Source organism: Petromyzon marinus, unplaced genomic scaffold (assembly GCF_048934315.1).
Source record: "Petromyzon marinus isolate PM22_M1 ecotype Great Lakes invasive population unplaced genomic scaffold, UKy_Petmar_22M1.pri1.0 PM_Scaffold_4, whole genome shotgun sequence".
In the NCBI taxonomy this organism is placed as follows: domain Eukaryota; kingdom Metazoa; phylum Chordata; class Hyperoartia; order Petromyzontiformes; family Petromyzontidae; genus Petromyzon; species Petromyzon marinus.
Genome location: NW_027423390.1, coordinates 2,153,952 through 2,176,830, shown reverse-complemented (window position 1 = coordinate 2,176,830; position 22,879 = coordinate 2,153,952). Strand labels below are relative to the sequence as shown.

Sequence of the window (22,879 nt, the reverse complement as noted above, 5' to 3'; positions counted from 1 at the left end):
ACTCCCATAGGGTTCAGTGTTAATCAGTGAGACTCCCATAGGGTTCGGTGTTAATCAGTGAGACTCCCATAGAGTTCAGTGTTAATCAGTGAGACTCCCATAGGGTTCAGTGTTAATCAGTGAGACTCCCACAGGGTTCATGTGTTAATCAGTGAGACTCCCTCAGGGTTCAGTGTTAATCAGTGAGACTCCCACAGGGTTCAGTGTTAATCAGTGAGACTCCCACAGGGTTCAGTGTTAATCAGTGAGACTCCCACAGAGTTCAGTGTTAATCAATGAGACTCCCATAGGGTTCAGTGTTAATCAGTGAGACTCCCATAGGGTTCAGTGTTAATCAGTGAGACTCCCACAGGGTTCAGTGTTAATCAGTGAGACTCCCACAGGGTTCAGTTTTAATCAATAAGACTCCCACAGGGTTCAGTATTAATCGGTGAGACTCCCATAGGGTTCAGTGTTAATCAGTGAGACTCCCATAGGGTTCGGTGTTAATCAGTGAGACTCCCATAGGGTTCAGTGTTAATCAGTGAGACTCCCATAGGGTTCGGTGTTAATCTGTGAGACTCCCATAGGGTTCAGTGTTAATCAGTGAGACTCCCATAGGGTTCAGTGTTAATCAGTGAGACTCCCACAGGGTTCATGTGTTAATCAGTGAGACTCCCATAGGGTTCAGTGTTAATCAATGAAACTCCCATAGGGTTCAGTGTTAATCAGTGAGACACCAACAGGGTTCAGTATTAATCAGTGAGACTCCAACAGGGTTCAGTGTTAATCAGTGAGATTCCCACAGGGTTCAGTGTTAATCAGTGAGACTCCCATAGTGTTCAGTGTAAATCACTGAGAGTCCCATTGGGTTCGGTGTTAATCAGTGAGACTCCCATAGGGTTCAGTGTTAATCAGTGAGACTCCCACAGGGTTCAGTGTTTATCAGTGAGACTCCCATAGGGTTCAGTGTTATTCATTGAGAGTCCCACAGGGTTCATTGTTAATCAGTGAGACTCCCACAGGTTTCAGTGTTAATCAATGAGACTCCCATAGGGTTCAGTGTTAATCAGTGAGACTCCCATAGGGTTCAGTGTTAATCAGTGAGACTCCCACAGGGTTCAGTGTTAATCAGTGAGACTCCCACAGGGTTCAGTTTTAATCAATGAGACTCCCACAGGGTTCAGTGTTAATCAGTGAGACTCCCACAGGGTTCAGTTTTAATCAATGAGACTCCCATAGGGTTCAGTGTTAATCAGTGAGACTCCCACAGGGTTCATGTGTTAATCAGTAGGACTCTCATTGGGTTCGGTGTTAATCAATGAGACTCCCATAGGGTTCAGTGTTAATCAGTGAGACTCTAACAGGGTTCAGTGTTAATCAGTGAGATTACAACAGCGTTCAGTGTTAATCAGTGAGATTCCCACAGGGTTCAGTGTTAATCAGTGAGACTCCCATAGTGTTCAGTGTAAATCACTGAGACTCCCATTGGGTTCGGTGTTAATCAGTGAGACTCCCATAGGGTTTAGTTTTAATCAGTGAGACTCCCACAGGGTTCAGTGGTAATCAGTGAGACTTCCATAGGGTTCAGTGTTAATCAGTGAGACTCCCATAGGGTTCAGTGTTAATCGCTGAGACTCCCATAAGGTTCAGTGTTAATCAGTGAGACTCCCACAGGGTTTCAGTGTTAATCAATGAGACTCCCACAGGGTGCAGTGTTAATCAGTGAGACTCCCACAGGGTTCAGTGTTAATCAGTGAGACTCCCACAGGGTTCAGTTTTAATCAAAGAGACTCCCACAGGGTTCAGTATTAATCGGTGAGACTCCCATAGGGTTCAGTGTTAATCAATGAGACTCCCATAAGGTTCGGTGTTAATCAGTGAGACTCCCATAGGGTTCAGTGTTAATCAGTGAGACTCCCATAGGGTTCGGTGTTAATCAGTGAGACTCCCATAGAGTTCAGTGTTAATCAGTGAGACTCCCATAGGGTTCAGTGTTAATCAGTGAGACTCCCACAGGGTTCATGTGTTAATCAGTGAGACTCCTTCAGGGTTCAGTGTTAATCAGTGAGACTCCCACAGGGTTCAGTGTTAATCAGTGAGACTCCCACAGGGTTCAGTGTTAATCAATGAGACTCCCATAGGGTTCAGTGTTAATCAGTGAGACTCCCATAGGGTTCAGTGTTAATCAGTGAGACTCCCACAGGGTTCAGTGTTAATCAGTGAGACTCCCACAGGGTTCAGTTTTAATCAATAAGACTCCCACAGGGTTCAGTATTAATCGGTGAGACTCCCATAGGGTTCAGTGTTAATCAGTGAGACTCCCATAGGGTTCGGTGTTAATCAGTGAGACTCCCATAGGGTTCAGTGTTAATCAGTGAGACTCCCATAGGGTTCGGTGTTAATCAGTGAGACTCCCATAGGGTCCAGTGTTAATCAGTGAGACTCCCATAGGGTTCAGTGTTAATCAGTGAGACTCCCACAGGGTTCATGTGTTAATCAGTGAGACTCCCATAGGGTTCAGTGTTAATCAATGAAACTCCCATAGGGTTCAGTGTTAATCAGTGAGACACCAACAGGGTTCAGTATTAATCAGTGAGACTCCAACAGGGTTCAGTGTTAATCAGTGAGATTCCCACAGGGTTCAGTGTTAATCAGTGAGACTCCCATAGTGTTCAGTGTAAATCACTGAGAGTCCCATTGGGTTCGGTGTTAATCAGTGAGACTCCCATAGGGTTCAGTTTTAATCAGTAAGACTCCCATAGGGTTCAGTTTTAATCAGTGAGACTCCCAAAGGGTTCAGTGTTAATCAGGGAGACTCCCATAGGGTTCAGTGTTAATCAGTGAGACTCCCATAGGGTTCAGTGTTAATCAGTGAGACTCCCATAGGTTTCAGTGTTAATCAGTGAGACTCCCACAGGGTTCAGTGTTAATCATTGAGACACCCACAGGGTTCTGTGTTTATCAGTGAGACTCCCATAAGGTTCAGTGTTAATCAGTGAGACTCCCACAGGGTTCAGTGTTAATCAGTGAGACTCCCATAGGGTTCAGTGTTAATCAGTGAGACTCCCACAGGGTTCAGTGTGAATCAGCGAGATTCCCATAGGGTTCAGTGTTAATCAGTGAGACTCCCACAGGTTTCAGTGTTAATCAGTGAGACTCCCATTGGGTCAGTATTAATCGGTGAGACTCCCATAGGGTTCAGTGTTAATCAGGGAGACTCCCATAGGGTTCAGTGTTAATCAGGTGAGACGCCCATAGGGTTCAGTGTTAATCAGTGAGACTCCCATAGGTTTCAGTGTTAATCAGTGAGACTCCCACAGGGTTCAGTGTTAATCATTGAGACACCCACAGGGTTCTGTGTTAATCAGTGAGACTCCCATAGGGTTCAGTGTTAATCAGTGAGACTCCCACAGGGTTCAGTGTTAATCAGTGAGACTCCCATAGGGTTCAGTGTTAATCAGTGAGACTCCCACAGGGTTCAGTGTTAATCAGCGAGATTCCCATAGGGTTCAGTGTTAATCAGTGAGACTCCCACAGGTTTCAGTGTTAATCAGTGAGACTCCCATTGGGTCAGTATTAATCGGTGAGACTCCCATAGGGTTCAGTGTTAATCAGGGAGACTCCCATAGGGTTCAGTGTTAATCAGGTGAGACGCCCATAGGGTTCAGTGTTAATCAGTGAGACTCCCATAGGTTTCAGTGTTAATCAGTGAGACTCCCACAGGGTTCAGTGTTAATCATTGAGACACCCACAGGGTTCTGTGTTAATCAGTGAGACTCCCATAGGGTTCAGTGTTAATCAGTGAGACTCCCACAGGGTTCAGTGTTAATCAGTGAGACTCCCATAGGGTTCAGTGTTAATCAGTGAGACTCCCACAGGGTTCAGTGTTAATCAGCGAGATTCCCATAGGGTTCAGTGTTAATCAGTGAGACTCCCACAGGTTTCAGTGTTAATCAGTGAGACTCCCACAGGGTTCAGTTTTAATCAATGAGACTCCCATAGGGTTCAGTGTTAATCAGTGAGACTCCCACAGGGTTCATGTGTTAATCAGTAGGACTCTCATTGGGTTCGGTGTTAATCAATGAGACTCCCATAGGGTTCAGTGTTAATCAGTGAGACTCTAACAGGGTTCAGTGTTAATCAGTGAGATTCCAACAGCGTTCAGTGTTAATCAGTGAGATTCCCACAGGGTTCAGTGTTAATCAGTGAGACTCCCATAGTGTTCAGTGTAAATCACTGAGACTCCCATTGGGTTCGGTGTTAATCAGTGAGACTCCCATAGGGTTTAGTTTTAATCAGTGAGACTCCCACAGGGTTCAGTGGTAATCAGTGAGACTTCCATAGGGTTCAGTGTTAATCAGTGAGACTCCCATAGGGTTCAGTGTTAATCACTGAGACTCCCATAAGGTTCAGTGTTAATCAGTGAGACTCCCACAGGGTTTCAGTGTTAATCAATGAGACTCCCACAGGTTTCAGTGTTAATCAGTGAGACTCCCACAGGGTGCAGTGTTAATCAGTGAGACTCCCACAGGGTTCAGTGTTAATCAGTGAGACTCCCACAGGGTTCAGTTTTAATCAAAGAGACTCCCACAGGGTTCAGTATTAATCGGTGAGACTCCCATAGGGTTCACTGTTAATCAGTGAGACTCCCATAAGGTTCGGTGTTAATCAGTGAGACTCCCATAGGGTTCAGTGTTAATCAGTGAGACTCCCATAGGGTTCGGTGTTAATCAGTGAGACTCCCATAGAGTTCAGTGTTAATCAGTGAGACTCCCATAGGGTTCAGTGTTTATCAGTGAGACTCCCACAGGGTTCATGTGTTAATCAGTGAGACTCCCTCAGGGTTCAGTGTTAATCAGTGAGACTCCCACAGGGTTCAGTGTTAATCAGTGAGACTCCCACAGGGTTCAGTGTTAATCAGTGAGACTCCCATAGGGTTCAGTGTTAATCAGTGAGACTCCCACAGGGTTTCAGTGTTAATCAATGAGACTCCCACAGGTTTCAGTGTTAATCAGTGAGACTCCCACAGGGTGCAGTGTTAATCAGTGAGACTCCCACAGGGTTCAGTGTTAATCAGTGAGACTCCCACAGGGTTCAGTTTTAATCAAAGAGACTCCCACAGGGTTCAGTATTAATCGGTGAGACTCCCATAGGGTTCAGTGTTAATCAGTGAGACTCCCATAAGGTTCGGTGTTAATCAGTGAGACTCCCATAGGGTTCAGTGTTAATCAGTGAGACTCCCATAGGGTTCGGTGTTAATCAGTGAGACTCCCATAGAGTTCAGTGTTAATCAGTGAGACTCCCATAGGGTTCAGTGTTTATCAGTGAGACTCCCACAGGGTTCATGTGTTAATCAGTGAGACTCCCTCAGGGTTCAGTGTTAATCAGTGAGACTCCCACAGGGTTCAGTGTTAATCAGTGAGACTCCCACAGGGTTCAGTGTTAATCAGTGAGACTCCCACAGGGTTCAGTGTTAATCAATGAGACTCCCATAGGGTTCAGTGTTAATCAGTGAGACTCCCATAGGGTTCAGTGTTAATCAGTGAGACTCCCACAGGGTTCAGTGTTAATCAGTGAGACTCCCACAGGGTTCAGTTTTAATCAATAAGACTCCCACAGGGTTCAGTATTAATCGGTGAGACTCCCATAGGGTTCAGTGTTAATCAGTGAGACTCCCATAGGGTTCGGTGTTAATCAGTGAGACTCCCATAGGGTTCAGTGTTAATCAGTGAGACTCCCATAGGGTTCGGTGTTAATCAGTGAGACTCCCATAGGGTTCAGTGTTAATCAGTGAGACTCCCATAGGGTTCAGTGTTAATCAGTGAGACTTCCACAGGGTTCATGTGTTAATCAGTGAGACTCCCATAGGGTTCAGTGTTAATCAATGAATCTCCCATAGGGTTCAGTGTTAATCAGTGAGGCACCACAGGGTTCAGTATTAATCAGTGAGACTCCAACAGGGTTCAGTGTTAATCAGTGAGATTCCCACAGGGTTCAGTGTTAATCAGTGAGACTCCCATAGTGTTCAGTGTAAATCACTGAGAGTCCCATTGGGTTCGGTGTTAATCAGTGAGACTCCCATAGGGTTCAGTTTTAATCAGTAAGACTCCCATAGGGTTCAGTTTTAATCAGTGAGACTCCCATAGGGTTCAGTGTTAATCAGGGAGACTCCCATAGGGTTCAGTGTTAATCAGTGAGACTCCCATAGGGTTCAGTGTTAATCAGTGAGACTCCCATAGGTTTCAGTGTTAATCAGTGAGACTCCCACAGGGTTCAGTGTTAATCATTGAGACACCCACAGGGTTCTGTGTTAATCAGTGAGACTCCCATAGGGTTCAGTGTTAATCAGTGAGACTCCCACAGGGTTCAGTGTTAATCAGTGAGACTCCCATAGGGTTCAGTGTTAATCAGTGAGACTCCCACAGGGTTCAGTGTTAATCAGCGAGATTCCCATAGGGTTCAGTGTTAATCAGTGAGACTCCCACAGGTTTCAGTGTTAATCAGTGAGACTCCCATTGGGTCAGTATTAATCGGTGAGACTCCCATAGGGTTCAGTGTTAATCAGGGAGACTCCCATAGGGTTCAGTGTTAATCAGGTGAGACGCCCATAGGGTTCAGTGTTAATCAGTGAGACTCCCATAGGTTTCAGTGTTAATCAGTGAGACTCCCACAGGGTTCAGTGTTAATCATTGAGACACCCACAGGGTTCTGTGTTAATCAGTGAGACTCCCATAGGGTTCAGTGTTAATCAGTGAGACTCCCACAGGGTTCAGTGTTAATCAGTGAGACTCCCATAGGGTTCAGTGTTAATCAGTGAGACTCCCACAGGGTTCAGTGTTAATCAGCGAGATTCCCATAGGGTTCAGTGTTAATCAGTGAGACTCCCACAGGTTTCAGTGTTAATCAGTGAGACTCCCATTGGGTCAGTATTAATCGGTGAGACTCCCATAGGGTTCAGTGTTAATCAGTGAGACTCCCATAGGGGTCAGTGTTAATCAGTGAGACTACCACAGGGTTCAGTGTTAATCAGTGAAATTCCCTCAGGGTTCAGTGTTAATCAGTGAGACTCCCACAGGGTTCAGTGTTAATCAGTGAGACTCCCATAGGGTTCAGTGTTAATCAGTGAGACTCCCACAGGGTTCAGTGTTTATCAGTGAGACTCCCATAGGGTTCAGTGTTATTCATTGAGAGTCCCACAGGGTTCAGTGTTAATCAGTGAGACTCCCACAGGTTTCAGTGTTAATCAATGAGACTCCCATAGGGTTCAGTGTTAATCAGTGAGACTCCCATAGGGTTCAGTGTTAATCAGTGAGACTCCCACAGGGTTCAGTGTTAATCAGTGAGACTCCCACAGGGTTCAGTTTTAATCAATGAGACTCCCACAGGGTTCAGTGTTAATCAGTGAGACTCCCACAGGGTTCAGTTTTAATCAATGAGACTCCCATAGGGTTCAGTTTTAATCAGTGAGACTCCCACAGGGTTCATGTGTTAATCAGTAGGACTCTCATTGGGTTCGGTGTTAATCAATGAGACTCCCATAGGGTTCAGTGTTAATCAGTGAGACTCTAACAGGGTTCAGTGTTAATCAGTGAGATTCCAACAGCGTTCAGTGTTAATCAGTGAGATTCCCACAGGGTTCAGTGTTAATCAGTGAGACTCCCATAGTGTTCAGTGTAAATCACTGAGACTCCCATTGGGTTCGGTGTTAATCAGTGAGACTCCCATAGGGTTTAGTTTTAATCAGTGAGACTCCCACAGGGTTCAGTGGTAATCAGTGAGACTACCATAGGGTTCAGTGTTAATCAGTGAGACTCCCATAGGGTTCAGTGTTAATCACTGAGACTCCCATAAGGTTCAGTGTTAATCAGTGAGACTCCCACAGGGTTTCAGTGTTAATCAATGAGACTCCCACAGGGTTCAGTTTTAATCAGTGAGACTCCCACAGGTTTCAGTGTTAATCAGTGAGACTCCCACAGGGTGCAGTGTTAATCAGTGAGACTCCCACAGGGTTCAGTGTTAATCAGTGAGACTCCCACAGGGTTCAGTTTTAATCAAAGAGACTCCCACAGGGTTCAGTATTAATCGGTGAGACTCCCATAGGGTTCAGTGTTAATCAGTGAGACTCCCATAAGGTTCGGTGTTAATCAGTGAGACTCCCATAGGGTTCAGTGTTAATCAGTGAGACTCCCATAGGGTTCGGTGTTAATCAGTGAGACTCCCATAGAGTTCAGTGTTAATCAGTGAGACTCCCATAGGGTTCAGTGTTAATCAGTGAGACTCCCACAGGGTTCATGTGTTAATCAGTGAGACTCCCTCAGGGTTCAGTGTTAATCAGTGAGACTCCCACAGGGTTCAGTGTTAATCAGTGAGACTCCCACAGGGTTCAGTGTTAATCAGTGAGACTCCCACAGAGTTCAGTGTTAATCAATGAGACTCCCATAGGGTTCAGTGTTAATCAGTGAGACTCCCATAGGGTTCAGTGTTAATCAGTGAGACTCCCACAGGGTTCAGTGTTAATCAGTGAGACTCCCACAGGGTTCAGTTTTAATCAATAAGACTCCCACAGGGTTCAGTATTAATCGGTGAGACTCCCATAGGGTTCAGTGTTAATCAGTGAGACTCCCATAGGGTTCGGTGTTAATCAGTGAGACTCCCATAGGGTTCAGTGTTAATCAGTGAGACTCCCATAGGGTTCGGTGTTAATCTGTGAGACTCCCATAGGGTTCAGTGTTAATCAGTGAGACTCCCATAGGGTTCAGTGTTAATCAGTGAGACTCCCACAGGGTTCATGTGTTAATCAGTGAGACTCCCATAGGGTTCAGTGTTAATCAATGAAACTCCCATAGGGTTCAGTGTTAATCAGTGAGACACCAACAGGGTTCAGTATTAATCAGTGAGACTCCAACAGGGTTCAGTGTTAATCAGTGAGATTCCCACAGGGTTCAGTGTTAATCAGTGAGACTCCCATAGTGTTCAGTGTAAATCACTGAGAGTCCCATTGGGTTCGGTGTTAATCAGTGAGACTCCCATAGGGTTCAGTGTTAATCAGTGAGACTCCCACAGGGTTCAGTGTTTATCAGTGAGACTCCCATAGGGTTCAGTGTTATTCATTGAGAGTCCCACAGGGTTCATTGTTAATCAGTGAGACTCCCACAGGTTTCAGTGTTAATCAATGAGACTCCCATAGGGTTCAGTGTTAATCAGTGAGACTCCCATAGGGTTCAGTGTTAATCAGTGAGACTCCCACAGGGTTCAGTGTTAATCAGTGAGACTCCCACAGGGTTCAGTTTTAATCAATGAGACTCCCACAGGGTTCAGTGTTAATCAGTGAGACTCCCACAGGGTTCAGTTTTAATCAATGAGACTCCCATAGGGTTCAGTGTTAATCAGTGAGACTCCCACAGGGTTCATGTGTTAATCAGTAGGACTCTCATTGGGTTCGGTGTTAATCAATGAGACTCCCATAGGGTTCAGTGTTAATCAGTGAGACTCTAACAGGGTTCAGTGTTAATCAGTGAGATTACAACAGCGTTCAGTGTTAATCAGTGAGATTCCCACAGGGTTCAGTGTTAATCAGTGAGACTCCCATAGTGTTCAGTGTAAATCACTGAGACTCCCATTGGGTTCGGTGTTAATCAGTGAGACTCCCATAGGGTTTAGTTTTAATCAGTGAGACTCCCACAGGGTTCAGTGGTAATCAGTGAGACTTCCATAGGGTTCAGTGTTAATCAGTGAGACTCCCATAGGGTTCAGTGTTAATCGCTGAGACTCCCATAAGGTTCAGTGTTAATCAGTGAGACTCCCACAGGGTTTCAGTGTTAATCAATGAGACTCCCACAGGGTGCAGTGTTAATCAGTGAGACTCCCACAGGGTTCAGTGTTAATCAGTGAGACTCCCACAGGGTTCAGTTTTAATCAAAGAGACTCCCACAGGGTTCAGTATTAATCGGTGAGACTCCCATAGGGTTCAGTGTTAATCAATGAGACTCCCATAAGGTTCGGTGTTAATCAGTGAGACTCCCATAGGGTTCAGTGTTAATCAGTGAGACTCCCATAGGGTTCGGTGTTAATCAGTGAGACTCCCATAGAGTTCAGTGTTAATCAGTGAGACTCCCATAGGGTTCAGTGTTAATCAGTGAGACTCCCACAGGGTTCATGTGTTAATCAGTGAGACTCCTTCAGGGTTCAGTGTTAATCAGTGAGACTCCCACAGGGTTCAGTGTTAATCAGTGAGACTCCCACAGGGTTCAGTGTTAATCAATGAGACTCCCATAGGGTTCAGTGTTAATCAGTGAGACTCCCATAGGGTTCAGTGTTAATCAGTGAGACTCCCACAGGGTTCAGTGTTAATCAGTGAGACTCCCACAGGGTTCAGTTTTAATCAATAAGACTCCCACAGGGTTCAGTATTAATCGGTGAGACTCCCATAGGGTTCAGTGTTAATCAGTGAGACTCCCATAGGGTTCGGTGTTAATCAGTGAGACTCCCATAGGGTTCAGTGTTAATCAGTGAGACTCCCATAGGGTTCGGTGTTAATCAGTGAGACTCCCATAGGGTCCAGTGTTAATCAGTGAGACTCCCATAGGGTTCAGTGTTAATCAGTGAGACTCCCACAGGGTTCATGTGTTAATCAGTGAGACTCCCATAGGGTTCAGTGTTAATCAATGAAACTCCCATAGGGTTCAGTGTTAATCAGTGAGACACCAACAGGGTTCAGTATTAATCAGTGAGACTCCAACAGGGTTCAGTGTTAATCAGTGAGATTCCCACAGGGTTCAGTGTTAATCAGTGAGACTCCCATAGTGTTCAGTGTAAATCACTGAGAGTCCCATTGGGTTCGGTGTTAATCAGTGAGACTCCCATAGGGTTCAGTTTTAATCAGTAAGACTCCCATAGGGTTCAGTTTTAATCAGTGAGACTCCCAAAGGGTTCAGTGTTAATCAGGGAGACTCCCATAGGGTTCAGTGTTAATCAGTGAGACTCCCATAGGGTTCAGTGTTAATCAGTGAGACTCCCATAGGTTTCAGTGTTAATCAGTGAGACTCCCACAGGGTTCAGTGTTAATCATTGAGACACCCACAGGGTTCTGTGTTTATCAGTGAGACTCCCATAAGGTTCAGTGTTAATCAGTGAGACTCCCACAGGGTTCAGTGTTAATCAGTGAGACTCCCATAGGGTTCAGTGTTAATCAGTGAGACTCCCACAGGGTTCAGTGTGAATCAGCGAGATTCCCATAGGGTTCAGTGTTAATCAGTGAGACTCCCACAGGTTTCAGTGTTAATCAGTGAGACTCCCATTGGGTCAGTATTAATCGGTGAGACTCCCATAGGGTTCAGTGTTAATCAGGGAGACTCCCATAGGGTTCAGTGTTAATCAGGTGAGACGCCCATAGGGTTCAGTGTTAATCAGTGAGACTCCCATAGGTTTCAGTGTTAATCAGTGAGACTCCCACAGGGTTCAGTGTTAATCATTGAGACACCCACAGGGTTCTGTGTTAATCAGTGAGACTCCCATAGGGTTCAGTGTTAATCAGTGAGACTCCCACAGGGTTCAGTGTTAATCAGTGAGACTCCCATAGGGTTCAGTGTTAATCAGTGAGACTCCCACAGGGTTCAGTGTTAATCAGCGAGATTCCCATAGGGTTCAGTGTTAATCAGTGAGACTCCCACAGGTTTCAGTGTTAATCAGTGAGACTCCCATTGGGTCAGTATTAATCGGTGAGACTCCCATAGGGTTCAGTGTTAATCAGGGAGACTCCCATAGGGTTCAGTGTTAATCAGGTGAGACGCCCATAGGGTTCAGTGTTAATCAGTGAGACTCCCATAGGTTTCAGTGTTAATCAGTGAGACTCCCACAGGGTTCAGTGTTAATCATTGAGACACCCACAGGGTTCTGTGTTAATCAGTGAGACTCCCATAGGGTTCAGTGTTAATCAGTGAGACTCCCACAGGGTTCAGTGTTAATCAGTGAGACTCCCATAGGGTTCAGTGTTAATCAGTGAGACTCCCACAGGGTTCAGTGTTAATCAGCGAGATTCCCATAGGGTTCAGTGTTAATCAGTGAGACTCCCACAGGTTTCAGTGTTAATCAGTGAGACTCCCATTGGGTCAGTATTAATCGGTGAGACTCCCATAGGGTTCAGTGTTAATCAGTGAGACTCCCATAGGGGTCAGTGTTAATCAGTGAGACTACCACAGGGTTCAGTGTTAATCAGTGAAATTCCCTCAGGGTTCAGTGTTAATCAGTGAGACTCCCACAGGGTTCAGTGTTAATCAGTGAGACTCCCATAGGGTTCAGTGTTAATCAGTGAGACTCCCACAGGGTTCAGTGTTTATCAGTGAGACTCCCATAGGGTTCAGTGTTATTCATTTAGAGTCCCACAGGGTTCAGTGTTAATCAGTGAGACTCCCACAGGTTTCAGTGTTAATCAATGAGACTCCCATAGGGTTCAGTGTTAATCAGTGAGACTCCCATAGGGTTCAGTGTTAATCAGTGAGACTCCCACAGGGTTCAGTGTTAATCAGTGAGACTCCCACAGGGTTCAGTTTTAATCAATGAGACTCCCACAGGGTTCAGTGTTAATCAGTGAGAATCCCACAGGGTTCAGTTTTAATCAATGAGACTCCCATAGGGTTCAGTGTTAATCAGTGAGACTCCCACAGGGTTCATGTGTTAATCAGTAGGACTCTCATTGGGTTCGGTGTTAATCAACGAGACTCCCATAGGGTTCAGTGTTAATCAGTGAGACTCCCATAGGGTTCAGTGTTAATCAGTGAGATTCCAACAGCGTTCAGTGTTAATCAGTGAGATTCCCACAGGGTTCAGTGTTAATCAGTGAGACTCCCATAGTGTTCAGTGTAAATCACTGAGACTCCCATTGGGTTCGGTGTTAATCAGTGAGACTCCCATAGGGTTTAGTTTTAATCAGTGAGACTCCCACAGGGTTCAGTGGTAATCAGTGAGACTTCCATAGGGTTCAGTGTTAATCAGTGAGACTCCCATAGGGTTCAGTGTTAATCACTGAGACTCCCATAAGGTTCAGTGTTAATCAATGAGACTCCCACAGGGTTTCAGTGTTAATCAATGAGACTCCCACAGGGTTCAGTGTTAATCAGTGAGACTCCCACAGGTTTCAGTGTTAATCAGTGAGACTCCCACAGGGTGCAGTGTTAATCAGTGAGACTCCCACAGGGTTCAGTGTTAATCAGTGAGACTCCCACAGGGTTCAGTTTTAATCAAAGAGACTCCCACAGGGTTCAGTATTAATCGGTGAGACTCCCATAGGGTTCAGTGTTAATCAGTGAGACTCCCATAAGGTTCGGTGTTAATCAGTGAGACTCCCATAGGGTTCAGTGTTAATCAGTGAAACTCCCATAGGGTTCGGTGTTAATCAGTGAGACTCTCATAGAGTTCAGTGTTAATCAGTGAGACTCCCATAGGGTTCAGTGTTAATCAGTGAGACTCCCACAGGGTTCATGTGTTAATCAGTGAGACTCCCTCAGGGTTCAGTGTTAATCAGTGAGACTCCCATAGGGTTCAGTTTTAATCAGTAAGACTCCCATAGGGTTCAGTTTTAATCAGTGAGACTCCCATAGGGTTCAGTGTTAATCAGGGAGACTCCCATAGGGTTCAGTGTTAATCAGTGAGACTCCCATAGGGTTCAGTGTTAATCAGTGAGACTCCCATAGGTTTCAGTGTTAATCAGTGAGACTCCCACAGGGTTCAGTGTTAATCATTGAGACACCCACAGGGTTCTGTGTTAATCAGTGAGACTCCCATAGGGTTCAGTGTTAATCAGTGAGACTCCCACAGGGTTCAGTGTTAATCAGTGAGACTCCCATAGGGTTCAGTGTTAATCAGTGAGACTCCCACAGGGTTCAGTGTTAATCAGCGAGATTCCCATAGGGTTCAGTGTTAATCAGTGAGACTCCCACAGGTTTCAGTGTTAATCAGTGAGACTCCCATTGGGTCAGTATTAATCGGTGAGACTCCCATAGGGTTCAGTGTTAATCAGGGAGACTCCCATAGGGTTCAGTGTTAATCAGGTGAGACGCCCATAGGGTTCAGTGTTAATCAGTGAGACTCCCATAGGTTTCAGTGTTAATCAGTGAGACTCCCACAGGGTTCAGTGTTAATCATTGAGACACCCACAGGGTTCTGTGTTAATCAGTGAGACTCCCATAGGGTTCAGTGTTAATCAGTGAGACTCCCACAGGGTTCAGTGTTAATCAGTGAGACTCCCATAGGGTTCAGTGTTAATCAGTGAGACTCCCACAGGGTTCAGTGTTAATCAGCGAGATTCCCATAGGGTTCAGTGTTAATCAGTGAGACTCCCACAGGTTTCAGTGTTAATCAGTGAGACTCCCATTGGGTCAGTATTAATCGGTGAGATTCCCATAGGGTTCAGTGTTAATCAGTGAGACTCCCATAGGGGTCAGTGTTAATCAGTGAGACTACCACAGGGTTCAGTGTTAATCAGTGAAATTCCCTCAGGGTTCAGTGTTAATCAGTGAGACTCCCACAGGGTTCAGTGTTAATCAGTGAGACTCCCATAGGGTTCAGTGTTAATCAGTGAGACTCCCACAGGGTTCAGTGTTTATCAGTGAGACTCCCATAGGGTTCAGTGTTATTCATTGAGAGTCCCACAGGGTTCAGTGTTAATCAGTGAGACTCCCATAGGGTTCAGTGTTATTCATTGAGAGTCCCACAGGGTTCAGTGTTAATCAGTGAGACTCCCATAGGGTTCAGTGTTAATCAGTGAGACTCCCACAGGGTTCAGTGTTAATCATTGAGACACCCACAGGGTTCTGTGTTAATCAGTGAGACTCCCATAGGGTTCAGTGTTAATCAGTGAGACTCCCACAGGGTTCAGTGTTAATCAGTGAGACTCCCATAGGGTTCAGTGTTAATCAGTGAGACTCCCACAGGGTTCAGTGTTAATCAGCGAGATTCCCATAGGGTTCAGTGTTAATCAGTGAGACTCCCACAGGTTTCAGTGTTAATCAGTGAGACTCCCATTGGGTCAGTATTAATCGGTGAGACTCCCATAGGGTTCAGTGTTAATCAGTGAGACTCCCATAGGGGTCAGTGTTAATCAGTGAGACTACCACAGGGTTCAGTGTTAATCAGTGAAATTCCCTCAGGGTTCAGTGTTAATCAGTGAGACTCCCACAGGGTTCAGTGTTAATCAGTGAGACTCCCATAGGGTTCAGTGTTAATCAGTGAGACTCCCACAGGGTTCAGTGTTTATCAGTGAGACTCCCATAGGGTTCAGTGTTATTCATTTAGAGTCCCACAGGGTTCAGTGTTAATCAGTGAGACTCCCACAGGTTTCAGTGTTAATCAATGAGACTCCCATAGGGTTCAGTGTTAATCAGTGAGACTCCCATAGGGTTCAGTGTTAATCAGTGAGACTCCCACAGGGTTCAGTGTTAATCAGTGAGACTCCCACAGGGTTCAGTTTTAATCAATGAGACTCCCACAGGGTTCAGTGTTAATCAGTGAGAATCCCACAGGGTTCAGTTTTAATCAATTAGACTCCCATAGGGTTCAGTGTTAATCAGTGAGACTCCCACAGGGTTCATGTGTTAATCAGTAGGACTCTCATTGGGTTCGGTGTTAATCAACGAGACTCCCATAGGGTTCAGTGTTAATCAGTGAGACTCCCATAGGGTTCAGTGTTAATCAGTGAGATTCCAACAGCGTTCAGTGTTAATCAGTGAGATTCCCACAGGGTTCAGTGTTAATCAGTGAGACTCCCATAGTGTTCAGTGTAAATCACTGAGACTCCCATTGGGTTCGGTGTTAATCAGTGAGACTCCCATAGGGTTTAGTTTTAATCAGTGAGACTCCCACAGGGTTCAGTGGTAATCAGTGAGACTTCCATAGGGTTCAGTGTTAATCAGTGAGACTCCCATAGGGTTCAGTGTTAATCACTGAGACTCCCATAAGGTTCAGTGTTAATCAGTGAGACTCCCACAGGGTTTCAGTGTTAATCAATGAGACTCCCACAGGGTTCAGTGTTAATCAGTGAGACTCCCACAGGTTTCAGTGTTAATCAGTGAGACTCCCACAGGGTGCAGTGTTAATCAGTGAGACTCCCACAGGGTTCAGTGTTAATCAGTGAGACTCCCACAGGGTTCAGTTTTAATCAAAGAGACTCCCACAGGGTTCAGTATTAATCGGTGAGACTCCCATAGGGTTCAGTGTTAATCAGTAAGACTCCCATAAGGTTCGGTGTTAATCAGTGAGACTCCCATAGGGTTCAGTGTTAATCAGTGAAACTCCCATAGGGTTCGGTGTTAATCAGTGAGACTCTCATAGAGTTCAGTGTTAATCAGTGAGACTCCCATAGGGTTCAGTGTTAATCAGTGAGACTCCCACAGGGTTCATGTGTTAATCAGTGAGACTCCCTCAGGGTTCAGTGTTAATCAGTGAGACTCCCATAGGGTTCAGTTTTAATCAGTAAGACTCCCATAGGGTTCAGTTTTAATCAGTGAGACTCCCATAGGGTTCAGTGTTAATCAGGGAGACTCCCATAGGGTTCAGTGTTAATCAGTGAGACTCCCATAGGGTTCAGTGTTAATCAGTGAGACTCCCATAGGTTTCAGTGTTAATCAGTGAGACTCCCACAGGGTTCAGTGTTAATCATTGAGACACCCACAGGGTTCTGTGTTAATCAGTGAGACTCGCATAGGGTTCAGTGTTAATCAGTGAGACTCCCACAGGGTTCAGTGTTAATCAGTGAGACTCCCATAGGGTTCAGTGTTAATCAGTGAGACTCCCACAGGGTTCAGTGTTAATCAGCGAGATTCCCATAGGGTTCAGTGTTAATCAGTGAGACTCCCACAGGTTTCAGTGTTAATCAGTGAGACTCCCATTGGGTCAGTATTAATCGGTGAGACTCCCATAGGGTTCAGTGTTAATCAGGGAGACTCCCATAGGGTTCAGTGTTAATCAGGTGAGACGCCCATAGGGTTCAGTGTTAATCAGTGAGACTCCCATAGGTTTCAGTGTTAATCAGTGAGACTCCCACAGGGTTCAGTGTTAATCATTGAGACACCCACAGGGTTCTGTGTTAATCAGTGAGACTCCCATAGGGTTCAGTGTTAATCAGTGAGACTCCCACAGGGTTCAGTGTTAATCAGTGAGACTCCCATAGGGTTCAGTGTTAATCAGTGAGACTCCCACAGGGTTCAGTGTTAATCAGCGAGATTCCCATAGGGTTCAGTGTTAATCAGTGAGACTCCCACAGGTTTCAGTGTTAATCAGTGAGACTCCCATTGGGTCAGTATTAATCGGTGAGATTCCCATAGGGTTCAGTGTTAATCAGTGAGACTCCCATAGGGGTCAGTGTTAATCAGTGAGACTACCACAGGGTTCAGTGTTAATCAGTGAAATTCCCTCAGGGTTCAGTGTTAATCAGTGAGACTCCCACAGGGTTCAGTGTTAATCAGTGAGACTCCCATAGGGTTCAGTGTTAATCAGTGAGACTCCCACAGGGTTCAGTGTTTATCAGTGAGACTCCCATAGGGTTCAGTGTTATTCATTGAGAGTCCCACAGGGTTCAGTGTTAATCAGTGAGACTCCCACAGGTTTCAGTGTTAATCAATGAGACTCCCATAGGGTTCAGTGTTAATCAGTGAGACTCCCATAGGGTTCAGTGTTAATCAGTGAGACTCCCACAGGGTTCAGTGTTAATCAGTGAGACTCCCACAGGGTTCAGTTTTAATCAATGAGACTCCCACAGGGTTCAGTGTTAATCAGTGAGACTCCCACAGGGTTCAGTTTTAATCAATGAGACTCCCATAGGGTTCAGTGTTAATCAGTGAGACTCCCACAGGGTTCATGTGTTAATCAGTAGGACTCTCATTGGGTTCGGTGTTAATCAATGAGACTCCCATAGGGTTCAGTGTTAATCAGTGAGACTCTAACAGGGTTCAGTGTTAATCAGTGAGATTCCAACAGCGTTCAGTGTTAATCAGTGAGATTCCCACAGGCTTCAGTGTTAATCAGTGAGACTCCCATAGTGTTCAGTGTAAATCACTGAGACTCCCATTGGGTTCGGTGTTAATCAGTGAGACTCCCATAGGGTTTAGTTTTAATCAGTGAGACTCCCACAGGGTTCAGTGGTAATCAGTGAGACTTCCATAGGGTTCAGTGTTAATCAGTGAGACTCCCATAGGGTTCAGTGTTAATCACTGAGACTCCCATAAGGTTCAGTGTTAATCAGTGAGACTCCCACAGGGTTTCAGTGTTAATCAATGAGACTCCCACAGGGTTCAGTTTTAATCAGTGAGACTCCCACAGGTTTCAGTGTTAATCAGTGAGACTCCCACAGGGTGCAGTGTTAATCAGTGAGACTCCCACAGGGTTCAGTGTTAATCAGTGAGACTCCCACAGGGTTCAGTTTTAATCAAAGAGACTCCCACAGGGTTCAGTATTAATCGGTGAGACTCCCATAGGGTTCAGTGTTAATCAGTGAGACTCCCATAAGGTTCGGTGTTAATCAGTGAGACTCCCATAGGGTTCACTGTTAATCAGTGAGACTCCCATAGGGTTCGGTGTTAATCAGTGAGACTCCCATAGAGTTCAGTGTTAATCAGTGAGACTCCCATAGGGTTCAGTGTTAATCAGTGAGACTCCCACAGGGTTCATGTGTTAATCAGTGAGACTCCCTCAGGGTTCAGTGTTAATCAGTGAGACTCCCACAGGGTTCAGTGTTAATCAGTGAGACTCCCACAGGGTTCAGTGTTAATCAGTGAGACTCCCACAGGGTTCAGTGTTAATCAGTGAGACTCCCATAGGGTTCAGTGTTAATCAGTGAGACTCCCACAGGGTTCAGTGTTAATCAGCGAGATTCCCATAGGGTTCAGTGTTAATCAGTGAGACTCCCACAGGTTTCAGTGTTAATCAGTGAGACTCCCATTGGGTCAGTATTAATCGGTGAGACTCCCATAGGGTTCAGTGTTAATCAGTGAGATTCCCATAGGGGTCAGTGTTAATCAGTGAGACTATCACAGGGTTCAGTGTTAATCAGTGAAATTCCCTCACGGTTCAGTGTTAATCAGTGAGACTCCCACAGGGTTCAGTGTTAATCAGTGAGACTCCCATAGGGTTCAGTGTTAATCAGTGAGACTCCCACAGGGTTCAGTGTTTATCAGTGAGACTCCCATAGGGTTCAGTGTTATTCATTGAGAGTCCCACAGGGTTCAGTGTTAATCAGTGAGACTCCCACAGGTTTCAGTGTTAATCAATGAGACTCCCATAGGGTTCAGTGTTAATCAGTGAGACTCCCATAGGGTTCAGTGTTAATCAGTGAGACTCCCACAGGGTTCAGTGTTAATCAGTGAGACTCCCACAGGGTTCAGTTTTAATCAATGAGACTCCCACAGGGTTCAGTGTTAATCAGTGAGACTCCCACAGGGTTCAGTTTTAATCAATGAGACTCCCATAGGGTTCAGTGTTAATCAGTGAGACTCCCACAGGGTTCATGTGTTAATCAGTAGGACTCTCATTGGGTTCGGTGTTAATCAATGAGACTCCCATAGGGTTCAGTGTTAATCAGTGAGACTCTAACAGGGTTCAGTGTTAATCAGTGAGATTCCAACAGCGTTCAGTGTTAATCAGTGAGATTCCCACAGGCTTCAGTGTTAATCAGTGAGACTCCCATAGTGTTCAGTGTAAATCACTGAGACTCCCATTGGGTTCGGTGTTAATCAGTGAGACTCCCATAGGGTTTAGTTTTAATCAGTGAGACTCCCACAGGGTTCAGTGGTAATCAGTGAGACTTCCATAGGGTTCAGTGTTAATCAGTGAGACTCCCATAGGGTTCAGTGTTAATCACTGAGACTCCCATAAGGTTCAGTGTTAATCAGTGAGACTCCCACAGGGTTTCAGTGTTAATCAATGAGACTCCCACAGGGTTCAGTTTTAATCAGTGAGACTCCCACAGGTTTCAGTGTTAATCAGTGAGACTCCCACAGGGTGCAGTGTTAATCAGTGAGACTCCCACAGGGTTCAGTGTTAATCAGTGAGACTCCCACAGGGTTCAGTTTTAATCAAAGAGACTCCCACAGGGTTCAGTATTAATCGGTGAGACTCCCATAGGGTTCAGTGTTAATCAGTGAGACTCCCATAAGGTTCAGTGTTAATCAGTGAGACTCCCACAGGGTTCATGTGTTAATCAGTGAGACTCCCTCAGGGTTCAGTGTTAATCAGTGAGACTCCCACAGGGTTCAGTGTTAATCAGTGAGACTCCCACAGGGTTCAGTGTTAATCAGTGAGACTCCCACAGAGTTCAGTGTTAATCAATGAGACTCCCATAGGGTTCAGTGTTAATCAGTGAGACTCCCATAGGGTTCAGTGTTAATCAGTGAGACTCCCACAGGGTTCAGTGTTAATCAGTGAGACTCCCACAGGGTTCAGTTTTAATCAATAAGACTCCCACAGGGTTCAGTATTAATCGGTGAGACTCCCATAGGGTTCAGTGTTAATCAGTGAGACTCCCATAGGGTTCGGTGTTAATCAGTGAGACTCCCATAGGGTTCAGTGTTAATCAGTGAGACTCCCATAGGGTTCGGTGTTAATCAGTGAGACTCCCATAGGGTTCAGTGTTAATCAGTGAGACTCCCATAGGGTTCAGTGTTAATCAGTGAGACTCCCACAGGGTTCATGTGTTAATCAGTGAGACTCCCATAGGGTTCAGTGTTAATCAATGAAACTCCCATAGGGTTCAGTGTTAATCAGTGAGACACCAACAGGGTTCAGTATTAATCAGTGAGACTCCAACAGGGTTCAGTGTTAATCAGTGAGATTCCCACAGGGTTCAGTGTTAATCAGTGAGACTCCCATAGTGTTCAGTGTAAATCACTGAGAGTCCCATTGGGTTCGGTGTTAATCAGTGAGACTCCCATAGGGTTCAGTGTTAATCAGTGAGACTCCCACAGGGTTCAGTGTTTATCAGTGAGACTCCCATAGGGTTCAGTGTTATTCATTGAGAGTCCCACAGGGTTCAGTGTTAATCAGTGAGACTCCCACAGGTTTCAGTGTTAATCAATGAGACTCCCATAGGGTTCAGTGTTAATCAGTGAGACTCCCATAGGGTTCAGTGTTAATCAGTGAGACTCCCACAGGGTTCAGTGTTAATCAGTGAGACTCCCACAGGGTTCAGTTTTAATCAATGAGACTCCCACAGGGTTCAGTGTTAATCAGTGAGACTCCCACAGGGTTCAGTTTTAATCAATGAGACTCCCATAGGGTTCAGTGTTAATCAGTGAGACTCCCACAGGGTTCATGTGTTAATCAGTAGGACTCTCATTGGGTTCGGTGTTAATCAATGAGACTCCCATAGGGTTCAGTGTTAATCAGTGAGACTCTAACAGGGTTCAGTGTTAATCAGTGAGATTCCAACAGCGTTCAGTGTTAATCAGTGAGATTCCCACAGGGTTCAGTGTTAATCAGTGAGACTCCCATAGTGTTCAGTGTAAATCACTGAGACTCCCATTGGGTTCGGTGTTAATCAGTGAGACTCCCATAGGGTTTAGTTTTAATCAGTGAGACTCCCACAGGGTTCAGTGGTAATCAGTGAGACTTCCATAGGGTTCAGTGTTAATCAGTGAGACTCCCATAGGGTTCAGTGTTAATCACTGAGACTCCCATAAGGTTCAGTGTTAATCAGTGAGACTCCCACAGGGTTTCAGTGTTAATCAATGAGACTCCCACAGGGTTCAGTGTTAATCAGTGAGACTCCCACAGGTTTCAGTGTTAATCAGTGAGACTCCCACAGGGTGCAGTGTTAATTAGTGAGACTCCCACAGGGTTCAGTGTTAATCAGTGAGACTCCCACAGGGTTCAGTTTTAATCAAAGAGACTCCCACAGGGTTCAGTATTAATCGGTGAGACTCCCATAGGGTTCAGTGTTAATCAGTGAGACTCCCATAAGGTTCGGTGTTAATCAGTGAGACTCCCATAGGATTCAGTGTTAATCAGTGAGACTCCCATAGGGTTCGGTGTTAATCAGTGAGACTCCCATAGAGTTCAGTGTTAATCAGTGAGACTCCCATAGGGTTCAGTGTTAATCAGTGAGACTCCCACAGGGTTCATGTGTTAATCAGTGAGACTCCCTCAGGGTTCAGTGTTAATCAGTGAGACTCCCACAGGGTTCAGTGTTAATCAGTGAGACTCCCACAGGGTTCAGTGTTAATCAGTGAGACTCCCACAGGGTTCAGTGTTAATCAATGAGACTCCCATAGGGTTCAGTGTTAATCAGTGAGACTCCCATAGGGTTCAGTGTTAATCAGTGAGACTCCCACAGGGTTCAGTGTTAATCAGTGAGACTCCCACAGGGTTCAGTTTTAATCAATAAGACTCCCACAGGGTTCAGTATTAATCGGTGAGACTCCCATAGGGTTCAGTGTTAATCAGTGAGACTCCCATAGGGTTCGGTGTTAATCAGTGAGACTCCCATAGGGTTCAGTGTTAATCAGTGAGACTCCCATAGGGTTCGGTGTTAATCAGTGAGACTCCCATAGGGTCCAGTGTTAATCAGTGAGACTCCCATAGGGTTCAGTGTTAATCAGTGAGACTCCCACAGGGTTCAGTGTTAATCAGTGAGACTCCCACAGGGTTCAGTTTTAATCAATGAGACTCCCACAGGGTTCAGTGTTAATCAGTGAGACTCCCACAGGGTTCAGTTTTAATCAATGAGACTCCCATAGGGTTCAGTGTTAATCAGTGAGACTCCCACAGGGTTCATGTGTTAATCAGTAGGACTCTCATTGGGTTCGGTGTTAATCAATGAGACTCCCATAGGGTTCAGTGTTAATCAGTGAGACTCTAACAGGGTTCAGTGTTAATCAGTGAGATTCCAACAGCGTTCAGTGTTAATCAGTGAGAT

The 22,879-nt window shown here is 45.4% G+C and overlaps 1 long non-coding RNA gene across 1 annotated transcript in view; it reads left to right on the top strand.

Annotated features, from left to right (window-relative positions):
* LOC142923304 (uncharacterized) overlaps nucleotides 1-22,879 on the top strand; it is a 496,643-nt gene that overhangs the window by 358,121 nt on the left and 115,643 nt on the right. The window lies entirely within an intron of this gene.